The following is a 21,080-nucleotide window of genomic DNA, read 5'->3' on the forward strand; positions in this document are numbered from 1 at the left end:
ATTCTTCTTCTGCTGACTGACTGAGCCACGTCTGTAGCATATTAAAAGCATGTCTCTTTTTTTAAATTAAATCCTCTCATTCTACATTTGCTTAAAGTATTTTAGACTATTATATTTCATGTCTTGCTCTTTGACACTTGACCTGTTTTTGCTTGTTGTTTGTCACTTTTCCTCACTCTTCTACAGTGAAAGTGGAAAGCAAACTTTTATTCTTAGGCGCTTAATTATGTTCAGTCGACTGGTATTGACATTCTTTTCCACACTAAGCCCGATTAGTCTTGTTTGGTTTGTGCCTATATCTTTACTTAAGTTTATTTGATTAATTAATTAATGTATTTAATTTTTTTCAGTCTTTGCACTTTGTTTTTTTTAAGATCCAGGGCAAGATAGGACAGGATGAGCAGGTCAATGAGTGTCATGTTCTTGCTACTATTTGCTCGTGTGTTTTCTCAGCTTGTTTTACCAAATTTACTCGGTGGTGATTTAGCTTAGAGGGGTATTTGTTTACCTAGCCCTTTGTTTCTTGTGTCCTATTGTCCAAACTCAATGTATTTTTGAACTACTCAAAAAAAATAAACTAAGGTGCATAGAGCAGTGTTTTATATGTATTTATAATAAACAATACTGAAGTTCTACATTGGTTCCCTTCATTGTTTACCATATAGAGCTGTGCAGTAAGGTACTGGGGCCAAGTCATACTCCCTCAGGAAGGTGATTGGTTCCCTTTAACAGCATTTAGAGATATTCTTAACAACAAGACCCAAGGGCATAGACACAATGGTCTGGAGATGAACCTAGTCACACTAATGGGAGCATTTTTGCAAGCATGCTCTGTGACCTGTGCAGAAGTCAGTGTGTCGGGAGGGAAAGAGGGTAAACGCTAAGTTTCAGGTATTGTGCATGGCATCTTATCTATATACTAATGTAAGTTTCACTGTAATTCTGTCTATGATGATAAGGAAAAGACTGCTGAAAAGTTTTCTCTATAGAACAGGAAGCATCAGCCTATTATTAGGCTTAGTGGCCAGAATAAAAACAGAAGGATTCGAGGATTATTTTAATATATAGATATGAAAATGAAACAAAATTGGAAAACATCATAAAAAAATCTTGAAACAGTATATTTAAAGCGAATATACCGTACCAGCGGTACATCGCTTTTCTGTTTTTAACTTAAATAGACCAGTGGGAGGAAACCCCCTCCCCTCTATGACATAGCTCCATTAGAATCAATAGAGCCCCGTCATAGAGGGGAGGGGGTTTCCTCCCACTGGTCTATTTAAGTGCTGGTGCCTCCAGTGCTTCAGGCTTGGCCATTGCTCATTAGTAGACTGCTGCCATGTGCGACAATCGGGCTGCAGTTGAAAAAAAGGACCGTGTGCTGGCGCCGGTCTATTCATGGTATAAACAGAAATGCGATGTACCACTGGTATATTCGCTTTAACATAAAAACTTAACATCAAAAATAGATATTTTTGTGATGACGCATTCCCTTAAATTAGACATTTTTTTTAATTACTGGATTATACTGGCCTTCTTCCTCTTGGGTCCTCTGGGTTTTTGTGGCCCTTTGTCTTTGTTACCTGACTCTATAGATGTGATCTGGTGTCCATAGCAGCAAAATCCATTCTGCTTTCCAGCAGGCACTAGGGATCACTTAGGGGGTGCCCTAGATACTGCCAGCGAATTCTATTACTTTGGTAGGAATAACAGTAGAATTATGTTCTAGTAGCAACCCAAGTAGTATTCAAATAGTCAAATTTTAGTCAAACTAAGAATTTAGAAAATGTGACATAAAGTCTGGCATAGCTCTGGCCAAACCTTGTTCCTAACAACATCATCTTGATACAGCTAATTCAGCAAATGGAAATGAAAAATAAAAAACACTAAAGGATATTTGAAATCCTTGTCAGTCAGTAATTTTGTCAATTCCGAGCGCCTTTACTGGGTTATTACAGTAATTGCTCAATAACTAGTCTCTAGTCATATGCAGGGGCGGTCTTGGCATTTCTGGGGCCCCAAGCGAAGTTATGTCTGGGCCCCCCCCCCCCTCGACACGCATTCCAAAACAATAGACCGCTGTGTGTTGCCCCCAGTAGTATATAGACCTCTCTGTGAAGCCCCTGTAGTCTATAGCCCCCCTGTGTGTTCCCCCTGTTATATAGCCCCCCTGTGTGCTCCCCCCATTTATATAGCCCCCCCGATGTGCGCTCCCCCAGTTAAACAGACCCCTGTGTGCTCCCCCTCCCATATAGTATATAACATAATAAAACAAACACTTATACTCACCTGGGTCCGGGCGTCTCCTCTTCTCTTCACTCTTGTGGCCGCAGGAAGGGTTTTCCCTGCGGTCACAAAAGGCCGCACTCCCCTTGTCCTGGCGCCGATGCTCCAGTGATGTCACTGGAGCGCCGGCACCACAAGGACAAAGCTGCCACTTGTGACCGCAGGGAAAACCCTTCCTGCAGCCACAAGAGTAAAGAGAAGAGGAGACGCCCGGACCCAGGTGAGTATACGTGTTTGTTTTATTGTGTTATATACTATATGGGAGGGGGAGCACACAGGGGTCTGTTTAACTGGGGGAGCGCACAAGAGTGACTGACAGGAAGGGAGCCAATGTCTCCCGCCCTGTCAGTGCTGATGCATGTAACTATGAGCGCTCATTACGAGTGCTCATAGTTACAGTTCAGATGGCAGCAGTGAGCGGAGCAGCGGCCCTGTCCAGCGGTCTTGAGCACAAGAGCGGGGCGTGGGGGCCCCCCTGGATGTTGGGGGCCCCAAGCGATCGCTTGGTGTGCTTGGTGCCAAAGACCGCCACTGGTCATATGTAGAAATAAACAAGGGATTAAAAGCGCTCATCCAACAATATATGACTAGTAAGATCAAGGAGTTACCCAGTGAATGTGGGTTCAGGATCCATCTCACCCACTTCTCCTGAGATCCATAAAAGCCATAATATAATAGTACTGAGCTCCAATGAATAAGAACTCCAAGGAGGGAGGGTGTCCAATAGGCCCGGATATGCAGACCATACCAGTAGATAAATGGATAATTGTGGAGACAAAAAATGTATCAGCGCTCAGAGACTCAAATACCAAATATGCCTTATAATAAACAGCCTATTTATTTAAAGGCTATTTATTATAATGCATATTTAGTATTTAGGTCTCTGAGCGCTGATACATTTTTTGTCTCCGTGATTATCTATTATATATATATATATATATATATATATCACATTATTTATGCTTTCCGTATTAAGTGTTATGTAATATCGGTGGAGTAGGCCATGGTCTTTGTATGGATGACATGCTGATGATCCTTGGCATTTGTAGTGTACATGGAATTGCTGTTTGTCTTTCATATTGCACATTTGTTTCATCAAAGATTGCAGCTCTGGATCCTGACTGTTCTTTGGTCCTTTTTAACTCTTTTAATTCTAGATGTTTTCATCTTGGTTTGATTTTAAGAGAGATGCATTGTGAGCAGAAGGAATAGAAACAGCAGCACAGCAAGAAAAAGGTTGCAGTAGAAACAGAAACCTGTTGCTGCTGACATACTAAGGGGAAGGAGAAACGGAGATTGAACTTCAGCACTGTGAACATACAGCACTGGTACATACACAAGGGACATCTGCCCTGAGCTTTATAAGTGGTGAGGGATAAGAGGGAAGCCTTGATTTTCCTTTCAGGAACAGTGTGGATCATCCCAATCAAGCAGGCTGGCTTAGCCTGCAGGTACAAAGCCTAGGCAATCCTGCACATAGCAGTAGCTGAGCCTAGGGGAGGGTGATTAACCTCCTAGATGACGAAGGACGTACTGGTACGCCCTGGAAGTCTGTGCCCAGACAAGCCTTGGCGTACTGGTACGTCCTGACCTATGAAGCTTCATAGAAGGTGGGGGCAGTGAGCAGCCAGCACCTCACCGTTAATTACAGGCTGCAGCAATTGCGCTGCAGCATGTCATCAACCCCTTAAAGGAAACCTGTCACCCCCCGTGCCGGGGTGACAGGCTCCTGACCCCCTGTTAGATCCCCCTATACTTACCTCTGCGCGGTCCGATCAGCAATCTGCTCACGAAGCCTGCACAGGCCTAAGGCATAGCAATGATTAATGTGAATAATGTAATAAATGAATGTAAAAGTCCCCCAAAGGGAGTTAAAATGTTTAAAAAAAAAATCAAAACTAAAAATCATTATTAATCTACCCCAAAGCCCCTCCACCAATAAAAGTTAAAATCACCCCCCTTTCCCATTATATAAATAAAACATATAAAAATAAATAAATTAATAAATAAACATATAATATACCTTAGCGTGCATAATTGTCTGATCTATTAAAATATAACAAGCGTCATCACTAATGGCAAACGGCGTCAATGAAAAGAATGAAAAAAGTGCCAAGATTACCGATTTTTTTGTTACATTATAAATAAAAAAAAAGTTAAAAAGTGATTCAAAAGTCCGATCTTAACAAATATGGTATAAATAAAAACTAGAGATCATGGTGGAAAAAATGACAGGAACCCCCCAAATGTTACCATATTGCATTCTTTTTTACGATTTCACCAATTTATATCTTCATAAATAATATATTTGGGATTCCGTCATACATGTTATGGAAGAATGAAAGACGCCATTACAAAGTACAACTATTCCTGTAACAAACAAGCCATTACATGGCCCTGTAGATAGAAAACTGAAAGTGCTAGAGCTCTTAGAAGGGGAGGAGGAAAAAACAAAAACGCAAAAATGAAAATTTGCGCGGTCCACTGGGTCATTTTGGGCCTGGTCCTCAAAGGGTTAATAAAATTCATTCAATTAATTTGCTCTTAACTTAAAAATTGACTCGATTTTCCGAATTAGAATTCCAGCTTGAACACAGAGTCTGACTGGGCCCAGAGCTGCTAGCTTCTCCTCCTGCAGGTCAGAGCACCCTTGAAGGACATAGATGTTAACACTGACCCAAGAGACACAAAATACAAAATTTATTTTAATCATCCTAGACTTCCTCCTAGAGGGCTTGCAATAGCATACAGATCTATGCAAACCCGACTTCCTTCTCTGCCCTTGGGAACAAATGGGAACAAGACCTAGGTAGACAGTTTGAGGAGGAACGTTGGTACCTTATGTTTAACTTAGTTTCAAAGGTAATGCATAGCATAGGCCATATAGAGGGGTCCTAGCCTTGTTGTCCATGGACACAGATGATGTGCCTGTTACAGACCTGACAGTTTTGTTTCATGTGTTGATGGCTACGAGAAACGCTATAGTGAACGCTGGAAGTCGACTGAGGTTCCCAGCATATCTGAAATCAAGGCTACAATAAACTTTAACTACCATATGGAGCTTTCGATTGCAGTGAGGTCCAATAAAGCAAGAGTGGTATAAGAGAACTGGCACAAATGGTGCATTTACCAAAAGTCCACTTAAATTAGGATTTTTATTGTGGAGGGATTGAAAAGGGGGTCGGCGATGAGTGATTGAGGCTGGGGAGTGATCTACAATGCATTATGACTATGACCTGTTTCTCTGTGCCTCTGGGGGGTTAAGAAAACTGTGTGTGTGTGTGTGTGTGTGTGTGTGTGTGTGTGTGTCTGAAAAATTATGAGTGATCTTGATCTACAAAAAAAATCTTTATTTTTATTCTTTAAAAAAAAAAAAAACTTTACAAATAGTCGGCACCATGTGAATATGCACTTATTCACATTAGTAATAAAATGTTCAAGGAAACCAAGTCCTATTTGTTTATATTTATTGCACTTTTGTCACCTTTCAAGTTTTTTTTTTTATCGTAGGCCTGTTTTATAAATGCCCAAGAAAAACAATCTTCTTTATTAGTATTGAGTCTCTCATTCTTTAGTACACCACAACTCTATTGCTTTTGTGTCCCGTTTTAATCTTTGTCATAAAGTGCAATTACTTTTACTCAATTTAGATTGTTATACATTTATCTTTCACTTCTGTTCTTGGTCTCCAAAGTCACTTTTTCCTTCGTTACATGCAGCTCTACGAGGCATTTCCCACCTGTCGATGGTCATCAGGCGATATCATGTCCAGGGGTTCCTTCTCCCTCTGTGTCTTGTAAAGTGCAAAGCAATTCACTCCAAATTTTGCAGCAGGACAACAAACCAGAAATCCAGCCATGTCATTTACACTAAAAAAGAAGAGCAAGGAGTCCTGGAATTGATGTTATGATACAAGTATACCAAGAAGAATTGATGTCACCATCCATTGGTGACCCCAAACATTATTTTGATTTAGATTTTTCTTTTGTTCACTCATTGCGCATTTTGTTAATTGTTGCCGATACCAAGCAAGTCTTTGATACACTGGCAGTGGTGTACCCAAGAATCTTCAGGAACTTTGGGGCACATATTGGTGATGACACAGAAACAAAGACAATGGTAAGGTAAATTCTAATCCTCCTGCAGGAATTTCAAGGCCCCTCTTGAATTCTCTAATGTAAAGGAATAAGGAACTAGAATCTTAAGGACTAGGTGTAGTTTCTAAAGGGGACTAGTAAAGGGATGCAAGTTCTTGGACTGGCTTAATGAAACGGAGGGAGGGTCAGGCATAGACCTACCACCGGGAGTAGACCTAATACCTTAAGCTTGAAGTGCTAGTATACAGTACCTCCATGATTTGATATTTCATATGAGAGGTGCATGCCTCCATATTTATTAGTATAGGTTATTCATTATAAAAGGATGGGAAATTCATTAAACCATCTTGGTTTCTTCTCTAAAGCAGTCCCAAAGTGTTTTAACTGAGTTAAGTGAGTTATGTAACCTTTAAATCGATGCTGAACATTATTCTTTTTTAAAAATACTTAAAAAAATATCTGAAACTGAACTTTTCTTTCACTGTTAGTGAATTTAGAAATGCAACAATAAAATGGCATTTACACAGATTGATGTATTAATACATAAGTCAATGTCAGGGATGATCCAAGCCTGTAAATAAAACAATACCTATAGTTGCCAGCTGGATAACATCCAGACTAGAGGCCCTAGGCAGACAGAGTTCAACCCTGTGAAAACTGCTTGGTGAAAGGATCTTTGGAATTTAAGTCTGAATAGTCTACTAGCTCTATATTTTTACATTGTAGATTTGCCATAAAGGAACATTTTAGTTTTGCTTTGTTATTATGGGAAATGTGTCTGTGTCTTCATATCTTCATATTAGGGGTAAAGATAATTAATTAAATAATGTTACAAAATACATAATGCACAATTATATGGCAATATATGCAGCAAGTCAAACATTTTTTATTTTATTTTTGTGTAAGAATTAAAAGTTTAACAAAAAGATGTGATATTCCTTTGAAGATAGCTATAAGTTTAAAAACATAAATATAAACATGAAATAATAACATTTTATAGAAAATAACATGAACCGCTGAAATATGTGTTGATACCATGCCCCAGATGTGTCGTGGAGGCAGCACTAACAACCAATGTGATCTCTCTATTGCCTTGGGTCAATGGCAGAAAAATCACGCATTCCCTTGTCATCAGCGCAGTGTGGGCCAATCCCCACAAAGGTCACCCAGTTTCCTCCACAGTTTCCTCTCTAACATAACAAAAACTCCAAAAAGTCTACAAGAAGAGGTGAAGTGGGCCATGTGTTCAGGTTTTCTAGTCAGTAGATTAGTCAATAAAAGTACAAGTTGGGCCCTGCTGAGTGTCTTCCCGGGCCTGTCCACCCAGCCAGGGTCCCATGCTGGTTCCTACAATAAATCTGAAATTTTCTTCAAGTGTTTCTGTATACTAACCATGTTGGGCTAGTACACGTTGGGTGTAGCTACTATTAAAGAGGGGATTCTACAACCTATCAATGCTGAGGGGCATACCTATTCACCCGAGCCCCGAATTCTCCAGAAGGTTCATTCTCAAGCTAGTGTATTGGGAAAGACCAACTATGTTGCCTTACCCTGCTGGAATTCATCAGAACCAAAGGGAAACAGCTGGCTTGCCCTTAACTGGGGCCTGTACTACTAGACGTGCTACTCTGTGCCTTCGATCAACAATAGACACACTGTCATAGCTGTGAATACAGGTTTTCATGAAGTTCATCACCACTGACTCCAAAGTGGTTAGAGCCCTTCTAGTAGAGCACACTACTATTTGCATAGGTCCCCCTTAAGGTAGTCCTTCTAGTCTCAAGTGTACAACTTAAACCAGTCACCTCTAAAGAGACTTTGCTAAAACCCTGTCCTCATAAAACAGCCTGCCTGCTAAAAGCACTAATTCAATTATTTCACGTATTATCCGGAATCCTGACAAGCCAACGGCTCCTAAACTGCACCTTGCAGTTAAAAACTTTGTACTATTGTACTGCACCTTTAGGAGAACTACACAACACACTACTGGGACACAGGGACTACTCCTTTAACGGACATGTGTTGGGACCCAGGGAGGGCTTTTACCACTACAAACCCCAAGACAAGTGTTGCAGCTGTACCTCAACATCAGCCCTTGCAAATATCACCTAGCACCCCTATGTTACCACAATTGTCATATTTTGTAATGACAAAATCATGTAAAGAAAATAAAATGGGGGGGGACTTAAGACTTATCAGACTTAAAATTATGACTTTAAAAGACAACTCCAATGATTTTCTTTTTTACCTTTTTTTAACACACATTAAAAAATCTATATAACTCTATAATGTGTGTCAATAAGCTGTCTGCCCCCCCCCCCCCTGTATATTATAATCACACAGTATTCTTTGGTTTAAGTATGAGTTAGTTATTGTGCCAAACCAATTTCTTGGATCTTGTCCTATCATTGGAAACTGTCTCCACCCAAATGGAGAGAGTTAAATAGCAGAATAGAAATAACCCCACCTATAGCTCAAAATCAAATCAATAAAGATAAGAAAACAGATGCCACACCATTAATTATCTTTGTTTTTGAGTCACGCTGCATGGTTTAAAGTGCACACTGCTGGGTTTTTCCCAATAAGAAAATTTTTTGTTATATAAGAACAAACATTAATATTGTGGGGGGGGAGTCAAGTTTGAAATAACAACAGCAACTTAAAGGAAATGAAAAATTACTTATTGTTAAAGGAGTCCTGTTTTTTCAACAGCTGGCAGAGGCGGGGGGGGGGGGGGGCGACATAATAAGCAACAACTACTTATTTCTCCCCGTGCCCCCAATTCACTATGCCAGAAGGTCCGACCACCCCCCCTCCGGAAGGCACTTTTCCCTGAGTTGTGATGACTATATCCACCGGGTTGTGACATAAAACAGGTGATATCTGGAGAATGCCAACGGGTGCCCCTGGAGCAGCCCCCTGCCCGAACTGAATTTTTTAAAAATTTATTCCTTTAAAAATGATTTTTATGTTAAGCATATTTTTTAATAAATATGTGGGCATTTTTTATTTTCCATTTACTCTATTTTAAAAATTTCTTAAACTCTTGCAATTTTCATTCTGGCCACTGACACTCATTATTGGTGGACTTATAATTATCTGCTCTACAGAGATCATTTCTTTAGCAGTCTCCTTATCACAGGCAGGTAAAACAAGATCTGTCTTCTATAATAGGCGGTGGTCACAGCTCATCTTCTCACTCCTGCACAAGTCACAGAGCATGCCTAGAATACTCTCGCACAGAAGTCAATCAGTAATCTCCAGGTTCTTAGGGTCCAGGTGGCTGCTGTAAAGCATATCCCAAAATTCAGAAAATCAGTATGTCAGGCAATATGGCTCCTTTCATAATCATGTAAAGAAAATAATATGGGGGGGATATGATATTATGACTTTAAAAGACAACTCCAATGATTTTTTTTTTTTTAGCTTATTTAACACACATTAAAAAATGTATATAACTCTATAATGTGTGTCAATAAGCTGTCTGGCCCCGTTTTCCCCCTGTCTGGGCTGCCCATAGCAGATAGCGGCGGTCTGGATAACCGCGGCCTGGCGGTCTCCTATTCCACAGAGCGACGGCAGCAGATTGCTGCTATATTAGTTGTTTTTCCTTTAACATGTTGAAAGGCAAACGACAGCAACGATCAGCCGACATCGTTACCTTCTATTAAATAAGATGATTATCGGCCGCAAGGGCCAATTTTGGCCGAATTCGGCCGATAATCGTCTCATGTAATAGGGCCTTAAAAAGCTGCCTTCAGGAGACTAGACCTGGATACAAGTAAGTATAGCTTTGTTTTACAGCATAATAATTAGAGATGAACAAATTTACAGTAGGAACAAAACAAATCTTTTCATTCCTATCTCCATTCTGCTCATCAGGTTGCATGCTTTCAAGTCTGCTCCGCTTCGTGCCGCTCCTGTCCAGGTGCTGGGAAAATATGGATCCAGTCCTGGGAAAAGTTTCCCAGGACTGAGAAAAATGTCAATTGTAAACATGCTTCATTTTACTTCCCCTGTTTATTTAGATGTTTAAAGTTATAAAGATAGTGCCCATGTAAGATAAGGTCAAACAAGGTCATACAAATCAAAACCTGGAGATACAATGCACTTGGAAAGTCTTCAGCCTCTTCCACATGTTTACATTTTATTATATTTCCCCTAAATCTACACACATTAATAAAGAGATTGTTATTGCTTGTTATAACTTTTAAAAGTCAGGCATGTTGTATTTCAACTGATCCTTTCAAAAGTCTTTGCTGGAAATGAGCAAATGTACAGTAAGTTCGGGTTTGCACAAACTCGAACAAGGAGTATTTGAATCCTGGTGGCTGGAGAAGATGGATGCAGTCCTAGAGCTGTCTGGAAAGCATAAATAAAGTCTATGGCTGTATCCATGCAGGGCATTTTAGGGCTGCATTCATTTTTCCGAATAGAGAGATATAGAGAGATCCTACAAGGGCTCTTTATGTTTCTCAAAGACCTTGATGTAGGCTGAGTAGGAAGCTGCACTACAAGAAATGCGAAACCTCCTTCCCAGGATTAGAAGGAACCCCATCTGTTAGATCTCCATTATTTAGCATTACTTGGCATGTCCGGTCAGTATCTGGTCATTTATGACTATTGAGGCAACTTTCACATGAGCATCCTGGCTTCTATTTATGATGGAAGCATTGAACCTGTTTCACCCAATATTATGTGGGTAAATGCATATTACATTAATAAAAAATTCTATTGCAATTGACCAAGTTTAATCCTGAACAGCTCATGAAACCCCCAGGAATAATCTGAATTTCTTAGTATTTTGATATTGAATACCGGTCTAGTAGAGCGCCTCTTAGGGTATGTTCACACTTAGCAAAACAGGCAGAACTATCCTGTGGACAGCTCATCGGTCCATAGGTTTAAAAATAGTAAAGAAACACCCATTAGAGATGAGCGAATCACACATCTAAACAAAGCAAAGCGCTTCATTTGACCAGCGCTTCACTCATCAAGTCGACTGCCTGTCGGGAAAAAGCTGGATGCAATCCTGGGAAGCTGAGAGAAGTTTCCCACACAAGCCACATCCAAAATAAGTCACATCCCACATTGTCAAAGACGAAATGTCTTTAATAAGACAAAGTGTCTTTAATAAAATCTTGGTACCATTTTTTTTTCTTTTAGAGAGACGCCTGATGGACGGCACAGCTCCCCGGTACATCCCAGAATATCTACTGGTAAGTGTTACTTGTACACAGCACACACAGGAGAGCGGACGGGAACATAAATCATGGACGAGACTGGTCACGTTATGGAGCCTTGTTTCTAGCTGACATTCATAAGACTGATCTGTACAGGACACAGATGACATTGGTAATGGTGGCCATGGACATCTGCAAGGTCATCTCCAAGACACAGCAGCCAGTAACCTGTAGTGTTATGGCCGCCATTCACACCATACATAGCTCTCTAATCTGGGGTTAATATGGAGTTGTCTGCAGCCTCCTCAATGACAGATTGTGCTGTTCTATACAGACTGGATATTTAGAACATATAGAGGGAGATTTATCATGCAGTCTTTCAGTACCAATGGCCTTCTTAAACTCCAAGGGGGACATTTACGAAGCCTGCACCATTGCCGTACGCCTGGGAGAAGGCATAGATTTGCTCCTTCTCCTTGGCATATGCCAGCCATATCCCCTACTTGCCCGATGTGTTGGAAGGGGGAAGGCACAGCAAGATGGGGAGGAGCTGTGGCCACAGAGGTGCTCTCAGGTGTAAATCATCAGGTGATCCCCTCCGAGCGTGCTGACCGGCAGAGAGGGGTGACTAGACATGGGCAGGGAGACACCCAGATGACTACCTGCCCACCTCTGCTTGGTGTGTGCCCCAGTAATAAAACCTTTTTTACTCCAGTATACAGCACAAGCTACAGCTGCGGCCACAGGCTGCTCAGGAGCTGTATACAGTGCTCCAGGGAACCATATCAGCCCGATTGGACTGATTGGCTCCCTTTAACCCACCAGAGTAAGAACCACAATATACTCTATCTAATAGATTGGGGGAAGCCTAATGTCTAATATATGGTTCTTTTTTTAAAATACAGTAAACTCTTTATGTGAAATATGCACATTACAATTTAAGTGGCATATTACCCCAGAAGAGAAGAAATCCTGCACATCTCTGTGATTCTCACTTCCTAATTGGTCCATGCTGAACACACATCCTTCCCCACTGCTGTCATGTGACCACACAGACCTCTGACAGCAGTCCTGCTTCTCTATTTTAGCCTGTTGTACTACGCTACTGCAGTATGGGGATCTGCAGTTCCATCCTGTATCTACAAACTGCTGCTGTTTTTTCAGGGTTATGCAGTTACTATACATTATACTCCACATGCTGATTGCTATACTGTACAGTCACTTATAATATGATGACATATTAAGCTTTTTCTAAATGTTTGTTTTACTAGCTTTACACGTTATTTAAAATATAAAACCATTATTTTTGCAGTGTGGAACCAATTTTCTGCATTTCAATTATTTCTTCTGGGAAAATTTGCTTTGGTTTAAGAGTGAATCTGGATTAAAAGCACGGTCCCAGAACGAATTATAATCCAAGGCACCACTGTGTGTGTGTATGTATATATATATATATATATATATATATATATATACACATATATATATATATATATATATATATATATATATATATATAAACACACACACAATTACATTCTCCTCGCATCTGAAGACACAGGTAATAAAAAAACACAACGTCCTAGAGCGATGAATTCCCTGCTCCGGCCTCCTGAATAGATCCTGTTGTAACCAATTAGCACAGTATCTACTGGTAGATATACTGATTATGCTTGAACACTGAAACAGTTCCAGACATCTTTTTATAGCCTTCTTTTATTTTCTCTTGATTTTTGCTGTTTGCATACAGCAGTTTTATAATCTTCCACTGATAGTATGTTCTTTATTGCTCCTGTGTGATTGCAAATAGTTTAAGCGTCATAATATACATAAATATTTGAACAGCGGAGGAAACTGTGTGTCTCTCGGAGAGGAGAGGGAATGCCGCGAGAAGGACCTTGAATCAGAAATGCAGCCGTGTTCTGCAGAGGTCAATACGCAGAAGATATATATATATTTGGAATAATAAGCAGCGACCATGATCACTGATCTGTTTAATTCTAGACCAGCAGATTAAACGTCGCGCTTGTCTACAGTATTTTGCAAATATTGCTATCTTTGTTTGACAAGGATCACTAAAATAATTCCACTTGAGAAAAATAAATTTGTTTTCTTTTCTGACTTGAAGACCTGAGCTGTTTTAATTAGTTTACTTGCTCTTTGCATTTGGACACTGAATGCGTCGGCTACAAAGAACAGACTGCCTTGTGTCTTTTTAATATTGTCTGTGAATAGTCGAAAAATCTGAGTAAAGGACATGGGTCTTAGAAAGTGGGATCTCCAGGAAGCAAAAATGGAGGCAAACAGTGGAGCTAATTTAGCCAGGCATAGCTGGTGTTGTTTGTGGTTGTCCCTGACAGCAGTGCTGACTCCGAGCACCTGTGTTTGCTTACTAGATTTCCCCAATCTGCTAGAAAATGGCCTGAGCATGTCACATGGCAGCGAGATAGTCCAAGTACCATGGGAATACAAAAGCCTGGGCTTTTAGCAGAGTTAATCATTAATGCGCCTTTTCTTTGTCCCATTCAGGAGTGCTGACAAGCTCTTTGATATTTCATATTTGCCATAAGGTCAGTTGCAGTCATAACCAGGAACTAATGAACACATTGACTCATAGATCCCAGTTCCATTGCCTTCGTGCACTCAATGTGCAGGCTATCGATTTAATTTTACCCGGCTTCAGCCCTTCCTGTTGCCACTTTTTTTTTCCGAGCTATATTTAAAGAGTTCTTGTATTAGTTGCCAGCTAATATGTCAAAAAGCACACCAAACTGAGCTACGCCATCCATTAGAATATTGGAATTAGCTGCAATAATTGGAAATCCCCCAATCCTTAGCCATTAACTAAACTTGAAGTAATTAGAATTGAAGAATACTATATTTACTGTTGTATAACGTATAAATTATGTTTTTGCACAAGAACTTCCTATTACATTTGGCTAATTCGGATAAGATAACTTAAGGAGACCTTCGTTTTGCACTGCTTACTGTATTCATTGTCACGACAACAAAGGCAATGGGCGAGCCAGACAACACCTCGAACAAACCCATTGTTTCACGAGATGGTTATTTATCTTTTCCCTCGCTTTGCCTCTGCCTCTCCCCTCTGCCAATCCCTTCACTGGCTCCCCATTGTCCAACATATTCATTTTAAATTGTTGACCATGACATACAAGGCCATCCACACCCTATTCTCCCGTACATCTCTGACCTGATATCCCGCTACCATCCCTCATGCAACCTCCGATCCTCCAATGTGCTCCCCCTTGTTTGTACCTCACACAACCGCCTCCAAGGCTTTGCCCAAGCCACCCCCAACCTGAAAACCCATCTGTTCAAGCTAGGCTACAACCTAACTCTGCATCACACTTGACTGGCTGCCCTTTTCCTCTGGTTTCTCTCCCAGTACCTTACAGATTGCAAACCCTCTCCGGCAGGGTCCTCTCTCTCCCCATGTACCAGTCAGCCATTTGCTTTCATATAATGTGTTTGATCTTGTAATGTTCCTGTTTGTCACCTCCCTATCGCTTGTATAGCGCTCTAGAATTAAGGGCGCATTATAATAAATATAATAATAGGTTCATTCATTCACACAAAACTTCCATTTTAAAAAATTTCTGCAATTTTTGTTCTTTTTTTTTTTTCTTTTGGGCTATGTTCCCACAGCTGGATTTCGCAGCTGACCTTTTTGGACAGCTGTTGTTAATTATAGCCACAAATAATGATCATAAAGGTTATTTACGGCCATCATTACCGATAAACGGCTCTCATTTGTCACTAAAATAACGTCTGTCCGCAAGGAAGGCTGTCATTTTTACATAGTGGGAACATATCCTTTCAGTCTTATTGGCCATATTTGTAGCTTTGGGGATATCAAATGCTCTAGCCCAAAAACACTGGCATTTTTATTTGTGTCTTATATTAGACCATTTATGGCTGGAAATTTGGACACAAAATGTATTTTTGCCATAAACAACCAAACAGACTGACTGTGCACTTAATTTTACTATCAGAAATATTATGGCCATAAAATACATATTATACATTTGTGAACGTCAATTTTAGTACTGTGTTTAATAGTGTTTTAAATAGCTTTTGGCCCATTCATTGAACATCCTATTAGATAGGTGACTTGTGTCTAGACAGGCCCATACACATGCATAGTCAACCATGTTTTCAATGAAGAAGGAGAGAAAAGCTGCCACCAGATATCCCTGAGAACAAAAGGAGACAATTGAAATCGAACCTCCTAATACTCCATTAGGAGTCTATCATGTACATTAGAATATTCTTCCAACAATAATTCTATGGACTTATTGGTATTGCCATCAGTGGGTGACACTGAGACACGTGTTCATCTGCGACTATTATAACTTATTATTTATCATTGCTATAAAAACTTTTTTTTTTTTTTTTTTTTTTACTAGTTTCCTTTTATTGAGTAGTAAAAAAGTGATGTCAAACTACTGTATAACCTGCATTCTCAAGAAAAGAAAGCTGAAAAGTCTGGCTTTGAGCCATCCATTCTATGCCAATAATGAATATGTATGCTCCCAGGAATTCAGTGCTTCAGATCTATCATTAATGACATACTGACATACTTTTGGTATTAGCCAACTCTCCAGGTCTCCATTGCTCAACCCGGAAATTGTGCCTTTATGTATTAGTAATATAATTTAAAGGGAACCAATCAGTATGATAGTGCTGACATGGTTCCTAGCAGCACAGTATAGATCTACTGTGCAGATCGCGGAGCAGACCAGTCGCGGCTGCAGCAGTAGCTTCATAAAAGAGAAAAAGATGTGTTATTACGCTGTGTGAGGCCGGGAGAGGGGCGGCAACTAGTCATCTGGGTGGGGAGTGACAAGTCGCAGCTCCGTGCCTGTCATGGCGCAGTGTGGGGATCATTGACAGGCAGAGAGGCCACTAATGGCAGATTGACAGGAACTACTTGACAGGCAGAGAGCCCAACATACAGTAAGATACTATTAACAGTACTAGATATGCACAATTATACTGAATTGATTAGGTAATCATTAGGTAATAATTAGGTACTGTACATTCTGGTAATCTACTGTACATTCTGACAGCACTCGTTTGCTCCTCACAGTCGCCCTGTGTAATAGGGGCCTTAGGGCCCTATTCCACCGGACAAATATCTTTCAGATTATCATTAAATCGTTCGAATCTAAACGATAATCGTTCGGTTGAAATGCAGTTAACGATTAACGACCGAACGAGAAATCGTTGATCGCTTTATAAGACCTGGACCTATTTTTATTGTTGCTCGTTTGCAAAACGTTCGCAAATCATTCGCATTGAATAAGACGACGTTTGGTCGTTCACAGTAGATACGAATGCAAAAGCGAAGAAATAGCGAAGAAAAAACTATCGCAAATACGATAATAAGTAACGATTATCGTTCCATGGAAATGAGTGAACATTTTCAGGTCTTTCGCAAATAGCGGGCGTTTGAGATCGTTAATCGTTAACGATTATGCACACTATAATCGTCCGGTGGAATGGAGCCCTTACTCTCCCAGTTTTCCACCTGTCCTGACCTCTTGGCTTGTGACCCTACTATCCCTGTCGTATTTGATTTTATACTTGTGCTGGCCTCTGGTTTCGGCCTCGGCTTTCTGACTATTCTCATTGTGTGTGTTTGTCTTGTCTGTGTTGAGTGTTCCACATTAAGTCAGGGACTGCTGGCAAAATGCCCTCAGCCATATAATACTAAAAGCAGGAACACCAGATAGAAAATTAATATGGATTCTTCTCTCAAGCCAATATTGGCCAGACTTGCCGACTGGCCGATGTGTATGGATGCCTCCTGTCACTCCCCATTTAGATGTCGGTTGAAAGAAGGATTGCACATGCTAGATTACAACTATTGAAATGAATTGAGCAGTGAGTTTCTGCTCTGAAAATTTTCAGCGCAGATTCCTCATAGAATACTCACAGAAATTCAGCGCGGAATTGGAAAAAAAAATGAATGAATTTGACTAAATTTAAAATGAATTTGACCAACAAAGCACAACTCAGGGAGATCAGTGAAAAAAATCCAATGCAGTTCTCATTTAAGAGTCCCCTACAAAATATGAATACAGTATGTAAAGAAGGGGTACGTGGAGCCTCAGTTGCGAGTCTCAAACCACCGGAATAGCCAGATATCCCTCTCTTCAGAGAAGGAAGCCTGTTGCCAAGGGGTGCCTCCTAGTGGGGAGAGCACCAAACCACCCTGATACGTAGTCCCTCAGGTCCTCACTCTGTTGCGAGCATTGGGACCTAAAAAGGGAAACACCAGGGTGGCCCCTATAAGTCTAACTCTGTTGCGAGTGTAACGACATAAGACATGGGTTATCAAGGCTAGGCATACATCCACTCTATCAGTCAGTGGATGGACGCCTAGCCTTGGTAACCCTTGTCTTATGTAGTTACACCTCGTTCCGCCAGAGGTGATTCCAGGAAGAACACTTTCTTTGCAGATTCCTCAGTGTGAACTGACCCTAAGGAAACATCCCATATCTTCAGCAGGTCTGGCAGCAGCTTGCCCCCATTCAGAACATATGCATGCACAGCCTAGCGATTTATTTGTATGGGGCCATTGGCAGAGATCGCTGTCTACCCAACAAACACTCAGATACAAAATCCTGCATCTTTATTTGACAATGGATAGGTTTCTAACATCCAACCATCCAGATGTGTTCTATTGAACCGCATACTGCTTAGATCCTTCTCAACCATAGGTGGGTAAACTGAGCATCCCTTACCCTTCCCTTCATTCATGAACGCCATCCCCCACATAAGATTAGCTACACTGCCAATGTTTGCAGCCATATGTAGCCTTATGTTGCAGATCCGACATAAGGCATGATGCTGGACGTGACACCTGGATAACATCTAAAATCTGTACAAAATGTGAATGACATAGCCTGCCAGAAAGGTGGCAATAATATGATTTAAAAAATGTTAATAAACACAGGTTTATTAAAATCTAATTAATACTGCACCCTGAGATTTGGAATAGTGGACAACCTGGGCGTGACAACCTAAAGTGTCACTTTCATCATAGAAAACTTTAGACATGTCATAGAAGTATGATCAGTCCATGTCTGAGTGTTCAGATGAACTGGGAGAAGACAGCGCTAAGCACAATGCTTTTCCCAACTTTACATCATGTGATCAGTCGGGCTCATAATATAAGTCTACGGAGGCCGACTGATTATGCTGACACAGAGCGGGGAGTGGACGTGCTGCACTGCGGTCCTATACTTGCTTGCTCTGATGATCGGTACAGGTCTAAACACTCAGACCCAGACCAATCAAAACTTTTGTCTCTTTGACATGTCAAAAGTTTTCTATGATGACAGTGACACTTTAACAATATATTGACATCAGTGATGGCAACAAAGAGTATAAAGGCATATTATGATGATAATCATTATTATTATTATTAGTCAAGCTAGGCTTTCTTGTAGCTTTGTGTTGACCAAGCAAAGTTATGATAAGAACAGAAGCAACTATGATTTCCTTATACCCGGTAATTGTAAGTTGTATGTTTAGACGGCGGTCATTTTGAGCCAAAAATACAGTCATAGGCTATGTTCACGCAATGTATTTTTTGGTATTTCTACGGTCGTTGTTGCCGATTGCAACGACGACCGTAGTTAATATGAAAAAATACGTTGGCTTGGTGTCTATGGGGTCCTGGCAGGAGCGTATACACAAAGTACCCGCCGGGATGATCTTTTCAGAGACCGGCCGCCCATCGGTGACAGTATGTGCACCAATGGGCAATTTCCTATTGACTTCAATAGAAAGCATTATTGTGTTTAATGGACGTAATTTGGACTTATTTTTATGTAGTGTGAACATACCCTAGAACAGTAAAATGATTTAGGGATCAAAAATGAAAAGGATGACCAGCAATATAATGGATGGATACAATCAGAGAAAATATGAATGTTGTGTAACAGTAGTAGTAGTAATTATATTAATGGTGCGTTCACACCTACAGGATCTGCAGCTGATTTTCTGCAGCAGATTTCATTTAAATAACTGAACACAGCATCAAATCTGCTGCAGATCCTGTAGGTATGAACGCACCCTAATAATAATATTTATTTATTTATCACCTATATATTCCATAGTCTGTTTTTTTCCTACAGCAAGATATAAAACCTTGGCTGTGATTGGTTATGTGGAAAAGAACACACAATGTAGGTTTCGGGGGGGGGGGGGGGGGGGGGGGGGGGGGTTAAATCTCGTATGTTACCATGAAGCATCATAAAAAACAATTATCCTATTTTTGGATTCAAATTTTTTAATAAAAATGCATTAATATATATGTGAAAAAATGCTTTTCAGGCAGCTTGAGTACATTAGTATGTATATAAGTACCCAGTCTGTTATAACAACTGGCATCATGACCAAACACCTAAAGTGTCCTTCAGTGAACCCTGAGCTGTACCAGAAAATCCCTGTGACACAAAGGGGGGTTCGCTATCCTGTTACATGCTAAGATCAGCTTTGATAGGGGCATGCAAGCAGTTAAAACAAATTTACCATCAGGTACATTCGCTTTAAGTTTTGCACCTGAATAGAACGTTGCCGGCGTGGGGAAGCCGGTGTCGCAGTCCTTTTATTTGAACTGCGGTTTGGTTGCCACATACGGTGCCATTCTATTCCCAGGCACCTTACAGGGGGGTGAAGCACTGGAGGCGATGTGGCCCGCCCCCAGTGGGAGGAAACCCCGCCCTCTATGCTGCTGCTTCATTTATTCTAATGGAGCCACGTCATAGTGGGGCAGGGGTTTCCTCAAACTCGGGCGTCCGGCCCGCCTCCAGTGCTTCACCCCCCTGTAAGGCGCCTGGGTATTGAACAGCAGCGGACACAGGAAGCAGGCCGCAGTTCTAAAAAGGACATCAGCATCGGCTTCCCCGCGCTTCTAAGTTGTCCCTCTAATATGTCATTGCTGCAGGACTGCTGTTCCATAGTACGGCACAGTATATTCTTGGAAATGGACCAAGCATAGTCTCTACTAGTCCACGTACATTGAAATCAATGGACACGTCAAAGATATATCAGCATACCATTCCGCAATATGGCGTTGTGTCTCCCAAATGTTGGCTTCTTATACATCCTCCATAGTTTAATGGTTTGACCTTGCAACAGGGAGCAATGGAATTTCTTGAGGAAGCATATGTAATATGTGTATACTGATAATTCTTTTTCTTGATTTAGTTGATTTAGGTGTTAAAGGGGTACTCCGGCAAAAATCTTTGTCTTTCAAATCAACTGGTTTTAGAAAGTTATAGAGATTGGTAATTTACTCCTATTTAAAAAAAAATCTGAAGTCTTCCAGTACTTAACAGCTGTTATATGTCCTGCAGGAAGTGGTGTATTCTTTCCAGTCTGACACAGTGGCTCTCTGCTGCCACCTCTGTCCATGTCAGGAACTGTCCAGAGCAGCAGTAACTCCTCATAGAAAACCTCTCCTCTTCTGGACAGTTCC

The 21,080-nt window shown here is 40.7% G+C and overlaps 1 long non-coding RNA gene across 1 annotated transcript in view; it reads left to right on the forward strand.

Moving 5' to 3' along the window:
* Nucleotides 1-12,974, forward strand: part of LOC138774275 (uncharacterized) — a 41,113-nt gene extending 28,139 nt beyond the window's left edge. Inside the window, exons 2-4 of the long non-coding RNA XR_011360282.1 lie at nt 6,006-6,405; nt 11,550-11,602; nt 12,879-12,974. This is a non-coding gene — a long non-coding RNA (uncharacterized lncRNA). The remainder of the gene's footprint in view (nt 1-6,005; nt 6,406-11,549; nt 11,603-12,878) is intronic.
* Nucleotides 12,975-21,080: the final 8,106 nt, after the last annotated feature.

Source organism: Dendropsophus ebraccatus, chromosome 15 (assembly GCF_027789765.1).
Source record: "Dendropsophus ebraccatus isolate aDenEbr1 chromosome 15, aDenEbr1.pat, whole genome shotgun sequence".
In the NCBI taxonomy this organism is placed as follows: Eukaryota; Metazoa; Chordata; class Amphibia; order Anura; family Hylidae; genus Dendropsophus; species Dendropsophus ebraccatus.